Source organism: Manis pentadactyla, chromosome 4 (assembly GCF_030020395.1).
Source record: "Manis pentadactyla isolate mManPen7 chromosome 4, mManPen7.hap1, whole genome shotgun sequence".
Taxonomy (NCBI): Eukaryota; Metazoa; Chordata; class Mammalia; order Pholidota; family Manidae; genus Manis; species Manis pentadactyla.
This window is the reverse complement of record NC_080022.1, coordinates 145168433-145185460: the sequence shown is the minus strand read 5'-3', so window position 1 is coordinate 145185460 and position 17028 is coordinate 145168433. Positions and strand designations below refer to the sequence as shown.

Sequence of the window (17028 nt, the reverse complement as noted above, 5' to 3'; positions counted from 1 at the left end):
AGAATATCTTTTCTCTTTGGTTCTCTTAGTGAGAGGGGACCTATTTCCCATCTATTCAGAGATTCCTCTAAAATCAGAGAGGGCAAAAGACATTTGGATCAACAAACCATGCTGGGAACCATTTTTCTGTCTCTCTGCCAACAACTTTGGTAGATAGGACTCTTACTATTTCCATTGGCAGATAAAGAAACTGAGTTTCAAAGAATTTAATTGCCTTGCCCCAGTTCGTACAGCTAGTAAGTGACAGAACTGGGACTTGCATCCATCTCTGACTCTGAGGCTGCCTCCTAGTCATGAGTTTAAGATCATTAATAATGGAACAGGTTTGATTGGGAAAGCAAATGGCTTCTTAGGAAATGGTGCAGATGGGAGTCTGGGGCAAATTCTACCTGGGATCTTGCTGGAAATCTCAGTCCTCCCCAGGCTGATCATACCAGGTGCTGTTTTGGTCTGCAGATGGCTGACCTGGAAGTCTCAACCCACTCACAGCCACCATCCCCACACCTACCCATAACTCAGGATCCAGATTAAGACATGAAGGGATGATATTCCAGAGACTGGACTGAGGACTTCCTAGGAGGATCAGAATCAAAGAATCTTTCTCTAGCCCAACACCCCGTCCATTGCAGAAATCCTCTAGCACAATGAACCTATGACCAGGCACCTCCAGAAACAGGGAACCCACCTCCTTGGCCAACTTCCCAATCTGGTGTCAGAACCGCCTGACTTGCATCGAGTTCTAAGTCCCCTCCATGTAATGCCCACCCCAAGTCCAGATCCAGCTTTCTGCAAGTGGGGTAAGTGTCTCCATGATACCCCTTCAGGGAGAATATGAGGAATAAAAGAAAAAAAAGGGGAAGAGGGAAGAGAGATAAAGGGGTAGGGACAAGGCAGATAGAAAAGGGATTATTTGCTTCTCTAGGCTAAACAAGCCCAGTCCTGTCCACCATTACCTGAAAGCTGCTCCCCTTCCCAGAACCAGCCTCACCTGGGGTAAGAAGGGCCCCGGACTCATACACACAAATAAATAAATGGATTAACATACATTTGCGTGTCTCCGTCTCATGGGATCTGGCCCTCAGCCCCGGCACAGGGCAGCCTCAACCTTAAACAACTGCTGTCATGACTGACGGCCTTCACGCCGCGGCAAAGACTTCAGCACCGCTACTCTCCTGTGTCTTGCCCTTACACACCGCGAAGATCTGCGGGATTTGCCACTGCCAAGTTGGACACTGTGCAGAGAGGATATAAGGGACAGAAATACTCAGGTAAGAGAAAAGACAAATTAAAGAACGTGTGGAATCTTTCCTCTCAGATGGCAGGAATGCATCCTGGCATTCTTGATATCAATTTCAGGACTGTTGAGTCATTTTCTTGCTTCTTCTTGTGTTCTTATTAGTGGTATTTATTATGTATTCATTATTATGGTATTCCCAAGAGTTGCACAAGAGTGGCTGAGAAACACTCCACAATATTAAACAACTCATATTAATCTTAAATTTGAGTATATCTAGGTCTGGACATACTCTACATGAAACATGCTACTGATTCTTTACATTGTCAATTAGATGGACATTGCAATTCAGAATTGCAAAAAGGGTTTGATACAAATATTTAACAAGACTTAATTCAATTCCCCCCAAAATACTAGTTTCAGCATTATTTAAATACATTTAACATTTTTATATTAATTGTAATTTGCATTTTGCTTTTTATTGGATTTGAATACAACATTGTGAATTTAAGGCGTATGTTATATTACTTTGATATATATTGTAATATGGTTGCCATTCCTTTCATTTTAATAGATAATTTTGAATGATTTAGAACACAGTAGGCAAATATTTTTTCACAGGGCTGGAGAGTAAAAATTTTTGGTTTCACAGGCCATTCAGTCTCTGTTACAACTACTCAATTTTGGTGTTATAGCAAAAAAGCAACCATTAGACAATATGTAAATTAATAGATGTTTCAATAAAACATTATTTACAAAAACAGTCATCTAGTCCATGGGCCTTAGGCTATTGATTTAGAAGATTAAGAAGATAGAAACTGTTTTCAAAAAATCTTTAATTTAAAAAGGTTTTACATTTACCTTAACTCATACATTTGATAAAAATATATTTAAATTTCATACATTTAGAATACAACTACACTCTACTTTTAAAAGGCAAATACTACTCTAATAGAACATAAGTTATGTGAGTATATTATCAGCTAAATATGGGGAAAAGAAAGGCAAGAAAATAAATGGTGTGACATAGATATATAATTAGTGAATTACACACATTTATATTTTATTACACACCCAAATGTTGTTGACTCATCAACAGAGTATTAATATTTAATCATCAAAAATAGAGTCCGCTTTCTATTTCTAATTTTGTCAATTATGTTTCGAACTTAATTGTTATGAAGATGTATTTGAACAATGGCAGGATGACTCATATTTTACATGACAGTTTGTTAGCTACTTATAAGTAGTTCATAAATAACTATTGATTTATAACCTTTCACTATATGAATGGCACATGAGCATCTACTTGGACTTCTGCTCTGGGTCCCACCAATGTAGGAACAGACCTGCCCCTCCGGGTAGAACCAATCATGTGTTTGTCAGAGCCATAGGCTAGCGGTAAAGGGTGTGTACTTTGGAATCCAGTTTTCCCTGTTCATTCTCGTTCCGACATGCACATGCTGGGAAACTTTAGGCAGATCCTTTAACTTCTCCTTTTAGTTTCCTCAGCTACAAAATAGGGATAAAAATAGTATCTGCCCTGTAGGATTGCTATGAGGACTCAATAGGGATTCAGACACCACAGAAGAGCTTATCATTATTTCTTGTCACAGATGCAGAATGCCAGGCGATGCTGTGGATGATAAGATGCCTGGTCCAGTTGTAAAAAGGAGAGAGTAAGTTGCTGAACAACATGTGAAGAATTCTACCTTCGTGTGTAGAGGGGGGTTTTTAAAAAAATACATTTATAGTTTAAAACAAACCCAAAGAATATTCAAGAAACTAATTGTTGTAGATGCAGAGGAGAATCAGTGGGGTTGGGGGACATGCGGGGACAGAGGGAAGACTTTTTACTGTTTACCTGCTTATATATTTTTGTGTATGAATGGTGTGAATGCAATTCTAACTCCTTAAATTAAGATTTTAATTTAATATTTAAAATGTATTGTTCAGAACTGAATGCAACATTGTGACAAATCAGAGTAGAGCAGTTCTCTCCCCTCCCCTCCCTGGACCTGGAAGCTCTCATCTATTAACACACCCTGAGCTCAGGCCAGATGCTGGACTCCGGCCTGCGGCCTCCTCCTGTCCCAGGCCCCAGCCTCCTGCCCCCAGCTTCTGCCTCAGCCCTTGCCCACTTGGAACCTCTGGGTTGAGGCCCTGGCCTACCAGCTTGTGCTCTGAACCTTGCCCAGGGCCCCTGGCCCCTCAGGCCTCCTTGGGAGACATATATTGGAAGATAAGAACAATGCGCAAAGTGCCTTTGAGAAGGTCTCCATTTGGAGTTTTGGACAGACAGCTGTTAGGGACCCACTTTAGATCCTGTTTCACAGCTCATGGCAGAAATGTGAGATAGAAGAAAACCTTGCATCTTCATTGTTTCCTCATTCACATGCCAGAAATGACAACAACTTATGCAAAATACAGAGCATGCAGGATAAATTAAAGAAGGATTTTTAGGACCAGCCTCCAAGCCACCTCGCCTGGGAGAAACTTGCCTCACAAAAATCAACAGCTCTTCAGAATGGGAAGCATAATTAGATTGAATCCTTGGGAAGCAGGGTGTAAAACAGCAGAACTCAGCCAAGAAGTGAGTCCCTGCTCCCCCCACCCGCCACCCCCAGCTTTCTGAAGCACAATGTGACCTAAGAGAACAACTTTCAAACGTTCTGTGGCAGTGGGCCCACCAGCGCCCATAAATATTTTTCTATTGACTTTTGTTTTAGTCTTTAACAGTATGAACTATTCCAATAAACAGTGCAAGGCAAAGGGAGAGAAGCTTCAGAGAGCAGCGTAAATCTTTGAGATGTTCACATAAACTCCCAGCCAGCTCTGCTGTGGGCTGCCAAGGAGGAGCTGGGGGCACTGAGGGAGACGCAGGGCACAGACCAGGCATGGATGTGGCCACCTGGGCTCTGGCAGCATCTCCTGCAGTGAGCGTCACCCAGCAGAGAGGGAAGGAAGCTTCCAAAACTAGGGAAGGCCAGCTGGGGTGAGGAAGTGAGGAGGGCCAGTCAATCACAGAGCTGTGAGGACCCTCTGGGACCCTCTAAGCTGCCCCATCCATGATATGAGGGGCTTAAGAACTGTGGGTATGGATCTGAACTGTCTGGATTCAAATCCTGGCTCCACCACTTCCTAGCTGTGCACCCTTGGACCTCAGTTTCTTCCTCTGTAACTTGAGAGTAAAAATAGCATGTGCCACATGGGGCCAATGTTAGCAATGAAAGAGACAATTCATGCAAAGTCATTTGGCACAGGGGATGATGTGCCCAATAAATCATGCCTGACGTGATTTTTTTACAAGCACAGCTTTCAGGGCTCCAAAAAGTCACAAGGATATCCCACAAGCCAGTCTCTCTCATTCCAAAATGTCTTTCATTTACTTTTTCCCCAGTTCTCCCAGGGATGACTAAGTTCTGGGAAACAGGTTGCCACAAAACATGAATTTGTTCCCAGCTATTGGTTGTGCAACATGGACCAAGAATACCTGGCCTGAGACAGTTCATCTAGCTCCTGGGAGCAGTTGCATTCAGGAACCTGAACCATGGAACAGTTGGCGGGTGGTGAATACGGGGATCAAGCGGCAGTGTCCTGTGGCAGGAGGAACACAGCTCAGGGACAGAACCCGGTTCTACCACTGTTTGTGTGAACCCTGGGCACATCACTTCACCTCTGGGGAACTTGCTTCTCTCATTCATAAAATGGAACGATCATACCAATCGCCAGGATTACTGAGCAAAGCAAATGTATAGCAAACGTGAAGAACATGGTACAAGCAGGTACTGAGTAAGTGGTGTCCCCACTTAAGTCAGAAGATCCAGTGGGATTTCCAGCTCAACTGGAAAGTTACTTCTCTGCAGGATCCAACTGGATAATGTGCCTGATAATGTTCTAATAATGGTGATACTCTGCTGAGCATCCTGTGGTTTACTAAGCACTCTTACATACCCAGGCCTCACTGAAACCTCTGAGGCTCAGAGAGGTGAAGTGACTTGCCCAGGGTCACACAACAAGTAAATGACGAAGAGATCAAATGCTAGTTTTACAGTTATGAATCTTTCTGTGCCTGTCCCAGAGCCTGGCACTCTACAGCCTCATGGGCAGGCTCAGGCCCACACCGTCCCCAGGTCCTGGCATGGAGATCCCGGCCTGGTCCTGCTTCCCAGCTCCTTTCCCACTGGTGAGGGGACCTAGGGAATACCATCTGCTCCCAGCCCAGTGTCTGACATGGTGGGGCTGGCATTTGAGCCCTGATCTGTCAGATGATATAGGGCACAGAAACACTAAGCACAACGCTTAGCCCCAGGCAGCCCTCAAGGCCATTAGCAGTGTCATCAGAGTGGAGGCTCTTGTGGGCAGGGGCCGTGTTTTCTATGCCTGTAACTCTGGTTACTGCAGATGGAGGAGAACAGGCACAGGACTCAGCAGGGAAGAGAGGGCTAGAGGACTGCAGCCGCAAGAGAGACTGAGTGGAAGAGAGTGAGCAGGAATGGCCGGCGAGACGGGAGAACCAAAGGTAATATTATGGCCCAGAAACTGAGAGGAGAGCTTTCAGGAAGGAGTGGGCTGCAGTGCCAAAGGCTACAGAGGCCCTAGAGGGTGAGAATGAAGAGCCCTGTGGATTTTGCAGTTGAGAAGCACAGGAGGTCGTTGTGAGCACTGTCTGTGGGGTATCAGAGGGCAGAAGTTGGGGTGGCTGAGGGAAAAGAGACGGAGTGGGGTGCTCATTCCAGCCCAACAGGATAGCTAATGTTTATGGGGCAGTTAACATGTGCCACCCAATGATAGTGTTTTGTTCACCATTTCAGGAATTCTTCTCAACCATCCTGTAAAATGTGCTATTGTCCCCATCTTACACATGGTATAAAATCAGAGAGGTTAAATAATTCCTCCAAAGTCACACAGCTAGGAAGGAGAAGATAGAAGAGTTGAGCATAGTTCTCTTTGATTTCTTAACCCAAGTCTTAATCTATGTAGAAGAGAATGGAGAAGGGAAAAGAGAGAGAGGAGGGTTGGGGGACCCCAGATCCAGGCCACAGCAGGCTGAGTATATCCCTTCTTCCGGTTTCTGCCCCTGTGAGCCACTTGTCTGAACCAAGACTTACTTTGAGATCTCACGCAGTGTTTCAGACTGAAGGAACTTCTCTGCACCCCAATAATACAATAAGCCCTTTTGGCAGTGTGGGCCAGTGAAGAAGTTCTGGAAGAGAGTGGAGCCCAGAATCCATTAAAGATGAAAACAAACCACACTCACACACACACACACCATTTACATGAGTGTAGTATTCAAGTTTTCATTATCTCAACTGGTCCTCCAACCGGCCCAGTGGAGTGTGGGGGTGGGATGTGGGGGTGGGATGGGGGGACGACACGCATGGACTCCTCCCCATCTGGCAGATACGCAGACTGAAGCTCGCGATTTTGTCAGGGGCCAAGGCATCAGAGTGCTAAACTGCTCTGCTGAGAGTAGATTCTAATCTCGCTCTCACTGATCACCTCTGCCAAGAGACCAAGGAGACTGAGATCAGAGGGAAAAGTCCGGAATGACTCATTCACTCTGCATTCAGTACTGACCACCTACTACCGTGCAGACCCTGTTCCAGGCAGAGCTTTACAGACAGACAACAATCCCTGCCTTCAGCCTGGGGAGGCAGACGAGGACAGGGACGGTGACTTGGTCCCCTGTAACTGCCAGGGAAGCCCAGGGCCTTGAAACAAAGATGCTGGGACTCAGGGGACAGGGCTGGGGTGCGGGGCAGCAGCTTACTGGCGGGAAAAGAAGGCTGCTCTCTCTCTGGGCTCAGGCAGCTGCCCTTCACCCCTGAACATGAGCGGCATGCTCCCCACCTTGGTGCTGTCATCACAGCACGGCAGCCAGACACCCAAGACACTTGTGGGTGTCCCGACAATCCAGACAGCCCAGGTCAGTGGACCCTCTGTTGTCTCCTTTCCTCCCAGCAACCTCGACAGTAAAGCCTGGCCAGGAACTGCGAACAGACTCAATGGGGAAGAACCCAGACCTGGCGTGAGTCGGGTTCAAGACAATTCTGTGCCTGCCACCAACTCTGCGTGACCTGGAGCCACTCAACTCACACGCCTGAACCTTGGCTTCCGCATCTGCCCAGCGTGGCCGCGTGCACCCCACAAAACTGCCTGGAGGACGAAATGGGATCGTGCCCACGGAAGTGCTTTTTCAGCTGTCAATCTCTTTACAAAGAGCAGGGGCTTTTCTAAGGCTCCTGGTGAATTCCCACAACTGAGGTTCGAGATAGTTATCGCCTCTTTCCAAAGGCAGCGGACGAGTTAATTCTTAAGCCCTTCAGCCCGTGGGGAGCAGAGGCAGAGCAAAGGGCAGGTCTGGAGGCCTCTTCTGGAAATGACAAGATCCATTTAGCAATCAATTAGCGCTGTCCCCAGGCTCCCCGCCCCGCACTCGGCAGAAAGAATGCGCCACACTGCACTGATTAGAAACAGATGCGCTGGCAAACAGGCCCGGCCGGAATTCCTGGGCACCCAGCTCCTGGCTGGGAGACGGGGTTCGTTAGTACATTCTGGGCACCGACATGCGGAGGGAGGCCAGGGAAACCAAGCTGAGAGAGAGCAGCCTGCCTGGAGAAATGTGTACCTTTGAGGGGATTCAGAAGTGGGGGAGGGAAGAATGTTGACTCGGTCAGAAATAATCTGGGATAAAATTAGTTCAACCAGATACAGAATACGACTTTTGACCACCAGATGCTGATTCCAAACGTGACCCGGCTGCTGCAGGAGGAAGAGGGCCTCGGGAGCCCAGTGAGTTGCAGGAAGCCAGGATCTCTGGTGCCTTGAAAAATAACCCATGCCCCCAGTCTCGTTTATTGAGCTCTTACTGTGTACAAGGCCCTGTCCCAACCCCTCCATTCGCTCTCTCATTCATCACAGCTGCCCTGCCCTTATGTCCATTCTGCAGAAGAGAGAACTGAGGTGCAAAGAGGTCCAGTAACTTACCCACGGTTGCACAGCTCAGAAATAGTGGATTCAGGCCTTGAACCCAGCTGTCCGATTTGATAGGCCCGTCACCGGACCATGACAGTCATTATTTCTCTACTCTCAACTTTTCCTTCTCCCTCAACAAATGGGTGTGGAGCATCTAGTCCCTCCACTCCAGTCTCACAGCGCCGCAGGAAGGCTCACGAGTGTCCTGACACACCCTCCCCGTGACTGAGGGCTCACCAGCTCCCAAGGCTGTTGGCTCTAAGTGTGGACAGTTTACAAGGCTGGCCACTCTTCCTTCTGTTAAGCCCAAAGTTGGGTCCCTGCTAGCTTACAAACTTCCCTCGGCAGCACTGCTTCTGCCCTCTGGGTCCCCTCAGGAGTCCGATTCCTTTTCCCTGGGACAGCCGGGAAAGGCTCTGAAAGATCATCCTGTCAGGTTCAGATGGTAAAACTGAGTCCTGAGAGGGCAAGCGAGGTGCTCGTGTTCACACAGGGGTGGTGGTGGGCCTCCAACCAAGGGCTTCTGATCCAGCTCAGGGTTCTCTCCACAGCCTGAACCCCTCTCCCATGCTGCCCAGGGTGAGTTCAGCTCCCAGATGACCAGGGAGGGCCCATCTTAGGACCTGGGTTGTTGTTCTTTAACACTAGGAAGAATAAATCAAACCAGTCATTTTTCATTTTTAGCTAAAGCAACTGGCCTCTTACCAAGAGTTCAAATTTAACCAGAAAAAAGTAGGAGCGGGGAGGGAATGGAAATCAGCAATGGTGCATAGGCCACAGATGAGGTGATTTGGAAGCACACAGGCATTTCCATTTTCCTCACTGGCCACCCTCTCTCTCCTGCTTCTCCACAATCTCAGCCGCCACCACCAAGAACCATCAGACCTGCAGCTCCTACGCTGAGATATTGATGTCCTGAATCCCAGAGAAGATGGGGTGGGATGAGGGCAGGACCACACGGTCCAGTAAATATGGTCTGGAGAGCAGGACTGGGGGACTTAGGTCTTATAACTGTGGGATTGGGTTAATTGTGTGAATAAATCCCAGCAAAAAATCACCTTCACCAGCACTGAACTTCAGATTTTATTTAATACCTTTTTTTATGATAGGCAAAAGGGACACAAGGATTAAAAAAAAAAACAAGCAATAAGGCTTATTGTTTTAGAAATATGACTTACTAGATGTGCTGAAAACCCTCCCACTAATAAACACTAGAAATTCTAGATAAAATATAATAGGTGTATTTTTAAAAGCAGAGCTAAATTTTTAAGGAAGGAAGGAAATCCTCAGGATCCAGAAACCCAAAGAGGACTAAATATCAAAGGAATAAGTTTCTTGGTAAATTCTAGAGCTGTATGCGGGAACCCTACCCCTGTGTTCCGGAAATACCCAAACTGGTAAAGTAACATAGTGACATTGGTCTCAGGACAGGGACGCTCCTCCGAGTCCTGACAGCAATCAACACAACACTGCCCTGGGAGCACACTGTGAGCCAAGGCTGCGTGCGATCCCCACAGACAGACGAGCTCCCGGTCCGAGATTACAAGGCAGGTGAGAAAGAATCAGACAATGTGAGCAAGAGGACTGGATTCCTCGCCCCAAGACTTTGACCGTTAGAATAAATAGCATACAAATTGTAAAATAAGTATGTCTTAAATAATTAACAGAATAAAGGAGTTTTTAAAAGGTAGAAGAGACTTTTAAAAAACAAGCATATTTGGAAACTATTCAACTTGAACTATTTGAAAAATACAGAAAGTCACCAAAGTTAAAAACCCAATGGTTGAGGTAAACAACAGACTAAAATGCAACTGAAGAGATAATTGGTACAGTGGAGGTTGCTATGTTAATAATTTATCTTATTGCTTCTTATGCAACAGAATATCGAATATCTTTGAATAGTGTTATAAGTTGGAGTGCCATTTTGAGACAAATCACCCAAAGATAAAGTGAAATTGGTTATTTCAAACATAGCTGTGATGAGCTTTTTAACATTAACTGTCAAATGTGCCTCTTTTACCTTTGAACAGACTAACTTCTTACATCGTTGAAACCTTATTTCTCCTTCAACATCCACATCCTTCCAATACTGAACGTCGTAAGACCTGTTACCGTGATACACGTCCAGTCCCTGCACCTTCTGTCACAGTCCCAGGTATACTGACACTATGGTCAGTAGTAGCATTCCTGGAAGCCATTCCTAAGCCAGGGTAGCTAGCAATACCTGACCTATACATGGAAATGGTGGCAAACAACATAAATATATGCCATCAGGCTGGATGGTCTGTCAGCCACCTGGAACCACCACTGTTTCTTTTAAGTCAGACAATTACTTTTCCCAGTATGGATCCAGGTTAGAGTTTGCCAACAAGAGAAACTTAAAGAAGATTGGAAGGTGGACAAGAAATAAGGTGAAATGACAGCAATTTTTTTTCCAGAAGGTTGTGCCAGTTACACATGGCTTCAAAATTTCTCCACAAGCGACCCCTCTGAGGTCATACAGAAGTAGTGGTTCACAGTATTTCCACAAACTCTTGATTCACAGTTGTGGTGACAAGGTGCAGTGGTTCTCAGTCTGTCCCACAATCAGCAGCCTCTCCCAGCCTCTCCTGCTTCCCCTTCCCTATGCCAGACGTGTATACATAGAGAGTGACAGACAGAGGCTGATAGTCTGGCTGGTGAACAAGGACTTTGAAAGAATAAGATTGGAAAGTTGATGACAAAGATAAAAGAGGGGTGAGGAAAGAGCTCTCCAAATGAGCATATTTGTGTGGAGTTGTTCAGCAGAAGAGGTCTCCAACAGTCAGTAGAGAAAATAACTCATTCTAAGGATATCAGGCCGCCTTTCCCCCAGCCACTTCTGTCCTTGCTCAAGATGCTCACCAATGAAATGGCCATTTTGGAAGGGATGGAGGTTTCCCATGGGCTCAGCAATCGGGGCCCCCACTTACCAAGGCTGCTTTGGCTACAGTCCCTGCTGAGTGCCCAACGTGCCCACAACAACTAACACTAAGCCCTGAATATAGCACCATTTTGCAGAGGAATAGCCAAGCTATTTGAAGAAACATGATGATATTGAAACAATGCCGTTATAGAAAGAATTTTCATGGAAACTGACAAACTGATTCTAAAATCTGTGCGGAAGACTAGAGGACCATGAAAACCTAAGACATTCTTGAAGAAGGACAGGAGGAAAGGATGCCCTACCAGATATCAAGATAAAACTATAAAAATCAAAATAATGTGGTATTGGACAAGAGCAGACAAACTGCTGAAACAGAAGAGAGAGTCCAGAAACCAATGCAGGTACACACGGAAGCTGGATTTGTGACAGAACTGACATTATAGATTAGTAGGAATAGCAAGGACCATAACAAATGATACTGCCACAAAAGGTTATCTATGTGGAAAAAAATTAAAATTAATTCCTCCTTCATGTCCTACATAAAAAATCAATTCAAGGTAGATTAAACACAAATGTGAAAGATAAAAATCAGAAGCAAATATAGGATAATAATTTTAGCTCCTCAGGGTAGAGAGAGACTTCTTAAATAAAAGCAGAAAAAGCAGTTACCTTAAAAAAGGAATTAACAACAAAGGTAGATAAATTAAAAACTTACGGTTTTCCAGAGACTCCATAAAGAATCAAGAAAAACAAGCTTCAAACTTGGAGATGACAATTACAACAATTATTACAAAGGATTAATTTCTAGAACATTGCTTAGAGATCAATAGGATGCAATTAAAGCATGCTTATAAATCAATAAGAATATAACCCAAAAGAAAACAGATGAAAGACTAAAACAGGAATTCCACTAGAAAGACGAATGTCTACTAAGCATGAGAACATGCTCTACATATTTGAGAAAATTAAAATCACAATGCCAATATTAAAAGTTTAAGTATACACATGCACATACACCCTGCCATACCATTCCACACTTACCAATTTGGCAAAAATTAAAGCACTGACAGTACTAAATGAGTATGTGAGGCAAAAGAAAATCCTATGTTGAAAGTAGGAATGTAAATTGGCACCAATACTAATTGTTATGTACCAATTAGTTAAGTTGAACATGCATATACCCTATGACCCACAAGTCCCAGAGACAGGTATATAATTACCAAAGCTGGCAACAGCACAGTTGTCTATAATGAGTAGATTCGATTTATATATTGTGATAGATTCACACAATGAGGCCACTGTTTGGCTATGCCGTAGAGAAAACGAATGAATGACAGTGCTACTCATCAACATGAGTTAACTTCAAAGACAAATTTTAAGGGGAAAAAGTCAAAGAACATATATAAACGTCAAAAGTAGGCAAAACTAAATAATAATTTGTGTAAAACATATATACCTGTGATGAAAATTAATCAGAAAAGCAACAGAATAATCAACACAAAATTCAGAGTGGTGGTTATATGGAGAGCAAGGCAGGATGCACTTGAGCAGAAGCACAAAGGTAACCTTAAAAATATTAGAGAATATTCCCATAGTCAACATGAATGCTGGGTACACTGTTCTTTAATACAAGTTTATATGTTCTTTTATGTATGACACACAATAAAAGCAAACACTCGGACAGTTGGAATAAGTGGCACAGAACTGAGCCCACAAAAATGGTCCATTATACTATGTGGTGTGTTACAATAATAGCCATGTAGCTTTAAAGGGTGCTAGCAGGTCAGACACTTTGAGGAGAAAAAAGGTGTATTAATTAATCAAGCAATATATTTATTAACTTTTCATTTTCTTAATATACACTTTTAAATTAAAGGTTTTAATGCAGGGTTTTTTTTTTAAAAAAGAGGAAGTGGTTAAACATTTTCTCATGTTGATAAATCTTCAGCTACAGGAGACATAGGGAGTCCTTAGAAGGATAAGCAAAAATGAAACCATTCTGATGTATGTTAGGTAAGGTGACCACATAATTTATCATTCCAACCAGATTATTTTGAGAATGAAAGAGGCGTTATTAACATTATTCAAGGGTAACAGGTGTAAACCAGGACTGTCCAGGGCAAATCAGAACATACTGTCATCCTGGTAAACTGCAACCACAGAGAAAACACGGATTGCTTAAAAAGGAAACATAATTAGACTGGCAAGAGACTTTTCATCAGTGACAACAGACACAAGGAGACAATGGGGAAATATCTTCAAATTTCTTAGAGAAAATAAAGGTCAACCTAGAATTCTATATCCAAGTAGATGTTACAGAAAGAAAACAAAAAAAAAACCCTTTGCTTAAACTAAAAGAGTTTTCCATGCTGAAAGGACTAAAGTTTATACTTCAGGTACAAGAAAATTGAACACAGAAAAGGAATGAGGAGCAATTAACAATGATGAGCAAATAAATTTACAGATAAATCTAAATAAACCCTGACAGCACAACTGTGGTAAGCCTGACAAACAACATTAATTAGTATAATGAATAATGTAAGGATATTAAAATAAGGTATAACCTAGAAACTGGAAACAACAAGCTAGGAAGGAGGCAATGATCATAGACTTATATTGCTTGGGAAGAATATAGAGATGTTGATTAGTTGTGGCCTTGCTAGGTCAAGTATATACCTTAAAATTTTAAGTATAATCTCTAAGAGAATGGAAATAGAATGCAGAGCTTCCACACTGGGAGAGAAGCAAAAGGAGAAACAAAAACAATGAGCTCTATCCTCCTGAGACAGGAATGGGAGAAAGGACAATCAGGGTAACTAGAAAGGACAAAAGAAAACATATCAATATTAAGCATGTATATCATACATGTTAACCAAAATAAGAAAACTGATACAAATATATCAGCAATCACAATAGACTTAAAAACACTAGATTATTGACTTAGGAGATAGAGATCCTCTGATTAGAATAAAAAACAAGAGCTGGATACCTGCTTTACAAGAGGTGTGTTCATAAAAGATGCTTAAAACACAAGGACTAAGGAAAGGCAGGTATTTTTTTAATGATAAACTGATAAGCAAATATTAATCAAAAGAAAGCTAGTGTAGTCAACCAATATGTGACAAACTATACTTTAAGGCCAAAGCATAATTAGAAATAGTGAGTTACTCTATAATAATTAAAGAAAGTTTTCATCAGAAAGGTAGAACATTTCTGAACTTATGCCCATCTAACAAATATAGCCTCAGAATATATAAAGCAAAGTTTGACAGAAATATAAGAAAAATTTTAAATCTGTAAGCATAGTGGGAGAGTTTGACATATCTCTCAGAAATTGAAATATCAAGGAGACCAAAACAAATGAGGCTATAAAAGATATTAATAATACAGTGAGGTTAACTGGATGGACATACGTTGAATTCGACAATTAACAGCTAGAGAATATACATTTTTTAGGCATCCGTGAAGATTTTCAAAATTGATCTTGTACTACAATACAAGCCAGTCAAGAATCTATCATACAGACTACATTCCCTCATCACAATTATATTAAATTCAAAATCAATAACACCATGAATACAGCATTAAAAATTCAATGTTTAGGAAATGTAAAAACACTTTTAAACGAATGGATCAAAGAAGAAATCAAAATGAAAAACAGCAAATATTTAGAACTGAATGATAAAATTCTACATAGCAAAGTTTGTGGAATGTAGCTACAAGCAACACTTAAGAGGTATGGCCATAAAAGCATATATTAGAAGGAGAAAATGGAATATTCATGGATTAAGTATGAAATTCAAGATGTTATATAAAGTACAACAGAGTAAATCCAAAGAAAGTAGAAGGGAACCACAAAGAAAGGACCAGGTATTTAAAAAATAGGGAACAAAGAAGCAATAATAGAGATTCTTCTATTGAAATGCCAGTAAAATTGATAAACAGTTGACCTGACTGATCCAAATATGAAAAGGTACAAATAAACAATATTAGGAATGAAAGAGGGACAAAACTACATATAGAATGGAGAATTTCAAAACAATAGAATACTATGAACTAGATTATGCCAATAAATTGAAAAGTTAGATGGAATGGAAGTTTTCCCAGGAAAAAAAAGTTAAAACAGATTGAAGCAAAAATAGAAAATCTGAACACAAAGATAATCATTAAAGCAATTAAGTCTAACTGTTGGTTACCATGGGGGAGTGATTGAGATGGGTGGATGGGGAGAGTAAGGGGGATAAAGGGGCACAAAATGCTCAATCTTAATATAAGTTGGTCATGGGGAGGGTAGCACAGAATGGAGAATAGAACCGATGATTCTGTAACAACTATGTTGACAGATAGTAATTGTACTAGTTGGGGTAAGGATTTAATAATATGGGTAACGGTTGAACCACTGTGTTGTATATTTGAACCAATATAGAATTGTATATCAATGATACTTCAATTAAAAAAAAAGAAATTGAGTTTATGTTTTAAACATCTACCCCCATAATACAAAAACACAAGACCTGACCCTGAGTGACAAGTTAGTTCTACCAAACATTCAAGGAACAGATAATGCAACCTCATTCAAATTACTCCAAAGAATAGGAAAAGAAGGAAAATTTCCCAAACTATTTTATAATGTGAGTATAACCTTGATACCAAGAGGAAACAAGAAAAACTATAATATAATCTCACTTTTCAACATACATGTAAAAATCTTGAAATGTCACAAACCATTACAATCTTATGTGCAATAATAACAACCACCAACATAAACAAACTAAGGTTATTCTGGGAATAAAAGGATGGTTTAACATGAGAAAGTTGCTAAAATATTTCACAGAAATAAATCAAAGATGGAAATCATATGATTAGTCAATACACATAGAAAAATTCTTTTTTGAAAATATTCAACATCTTTTATGATATAAGTTTTTAAAATTCTTAGCAAACTAAGATTTGAAGGGAACTTTATAAAATGTATCTACAAAACCCGTAGAGTGAGCATCATCGTCCTATGTCAGAAGCACTCCCTTTAAAGGTAGGATCAAGACAAGGCTGATCATTATTTCCTCCTCCACTCACCACTTTTCTGGAAGTCCTAGCCAGTGCACAAAGACAAGAAGGAAAATGAAAGGTGTAAAGATTTGAAAGGAAGAAATGAAACTCTCATTCTCTATAGGTTGTAGGATCATGCATACAGAAAATCCAAGAGGAGCTATTGCCAAACCACAGAAATTAATAAAAGAGGTCAGAAAAGTGCCAAGTAAATTATCAGCGTACAAAAATCAACTGTCCTCCTACAATCAGCAATATATTATTTAATGTCATTTTATAATTCCATTTAAAATAACCAAAAAATTGTGACATACCTAACATAGATACAACAAAAAATATGCAAAGATATTTACAGAGAAAAGCATACAACTTTATTAAAAGACCTTAACAAAAAATAGAGAAATAAACTGTATTCATGAATGGAAAAGACTCAGGGTCATAAAGCTGGCAATCCTCCCTCCAAATAGTAAATATTATTCAAACTCAAACAAACTTTCAGGTAAGAGTGCATGTGTGTGTGTGTTCACGTGCACATGTAACTTGACAAACTGATCCTAAAGTTTATGTGGAAGAGCAAAGACCCTAAATAGACAAGCTGATTTTTGGAAAACAAAGTAGGATGACTTACTCTACCAGATAGCCAGACATTTTATAAATTATAGTAATTAGCACAGTGTGGTATTGACACAGGGACAGAAAAATAAACCAGTGGCATAGAATGGAGCCCAGATACAAGTCTAAATCCATGCAGAAGCCTCATATATGACAGACCATTACAAATGGGGTGAAGGGATGCTCTAGTCCATAATAGTGTTGGGAACTAGAATAGTGTTGACTACCCAAATGCAGAAGGGGGAATATA

General features: G+C 41.7%; 2 long non-coding RNA genes across 5 annotated transcripts in view; one reads left to right on the top strand and one right to left on the bottom strand.

Annotated features, from left to right (window-relative positions):
- The first annotated feature begins 769 nt into the window (after window positions 1-769).
- Window positions 770-16615, top strand: LOC130683479 (uncharacterized). 3 transcript variants are annotated; one of them, XR_008997239.1, is made up of 6 exons: window positions 770-1268; window positions 2851-2913; window positions 5639-5756; window positions 7199-8029; window positions 9639-9763; window positions 10243-16615. It is a non-coding gene; the product is annotated as an uncharacterized LOC130683479 (long non-coding RNA). The 3 variants fall into 3 exon arrangements; XR_008997238.1 differs by having other exon boundaries at window positions 772-1268; window positions 9639-16615; XR_008997240.1 differs by lacking the exons at window positions 9639-9763; window positions 10243-16615 and adding an exon at window positions 9073-9632 and having other exon boundaries at window positions 772-1268.
- LOC118922964 (uncharacterized) overlaps window positions 8024-17028 on the bottom strand; it is a 51409-nt gene continuing 42404 nt past the window's right edge. For both annotated transcript variants that reach the window (XR_008997241.1, XR_005028962.2), the window contains exon 3: window positions 8024-8856. This is a non-coding gene — a long non-coding RNA (uncharacterized LOC118922964). The remainder of the gene's footprint in view (window positions 8857-17028) is intronic.